Here is a 1,348-nt window from a genome sequence, read left to right on the forward strand (position 1 = left end):
ATGACCTCCTCAACATGTCTTGTAGTTCTCCAGAGGCCTGGTAATGAACTAATCATTTGATTCAGGTGTGCTGACCCAAGGTGAGATCTAAACCCTGCAGGACACCAGCCCTCGAGGCCTGGAGTTGCCCATCCCTGCACTATCACCACCATGTTTAATTGCTGGTAGGATTTTCTTTTTATAAAATGTTGTGTTTGATTTACTGCAGATGTAACGGGACACAAACCTTCCAAAAAGTTCAAATTTTGTCTCATCAGTCCACAGAACATTTTCCCAAAAGTCTTTGGGCCTTTGGGCTCACCAAGATGTTTTTGGTACATTTGCGACATGGTTTTCTGCTCTTTTTGGTCAGCTGTGTTTTTCTCCTCTGAACTCTCCCATGAGTGCCAGTTTTGCCCATGAACAATGACTTTAACTGAGACAGGTGACGCCTGTAGTTCTTTAGATGTTGTTCTGAGTGTTTTTGTGACCTCTTGGATTTTGATGTGATCTTGGAGTAATTTTAGTAGTCTGGCCATTCCTTAAAGGCTCACCACTCTTCCAAGTTTTATTCATTTTAGACGGATCCTACATTGAAGTGAAGTAGGCTATACTTCACTTTTCAGACAAGTTTTTACTTAATTGATTTCTCATTTCAGCTTACTGGCAGGGTGTGAGTAGTTAAACTGAAGTCAGTTTTCCAAAACAATGTGGTTAATCACAATTAGTTCATGATTTAACGTTTTTACATAGGACATTGGGACAGCTGTTTTCCATTAAAAAATGAAATCATTGTTTAAAAACTAATTGCATTTACTCTACTTATCTTTGTCTAATATCAAAATGATACTGATGATCTTGATGATCTGAAAAATGTGATAAATATGCAAAAGGAAAAAGAAAATCAGGAAATATTGTTTCAGGGCACTGTAAATGTAGCAGGAATTTTAAATAATACAGCGAAAATAAAGAAGATAAGTGTTTGTATTTTTACCATATTACTGCAAATTAAGACAAAACGTTATTCCAATATCAAATTAGGTCAAATTTACCTAACATTTTTTTTTATTCCAGACATTCCAATAACAGTATTCAGAACAAACTGAAATGATTTCACATTTATTTGTTTGTTTGTCTTATATCACTCATCCAACTTGTCTATTGTATTTTACATAGATTATTTGAAAATATCTTTTCCTCTATTTTACTTCTAATTGTGCGGAATGTCTGGTGACAAGTACAGATACTTTTTCAATCACAGTCTGAACTCAGCCCCACTTTGCTTAGGACCTATCTGTTCATTCGCGGAGTGATAACTGGGGAACCCTGGGTGCCACGGCAGCCTGCTCACAGCCGCGGAGGGAGACAG

The sequence above is a fragment of the Astatotilapia calliptera genome, chromosome 22 (assembly GCF_900246225.1).
Source record: "Astatotilapia calliptera chromosome 22, fAstCal1.2, whole genome shotgun sequence".
Classification (NCBI taxonomy): Eukaryota; Metazoa; Chordata; class Actinopteri; order Cichliformes; family Cichlidae; genus Astatotilapia; species Astatotilapia calliptera.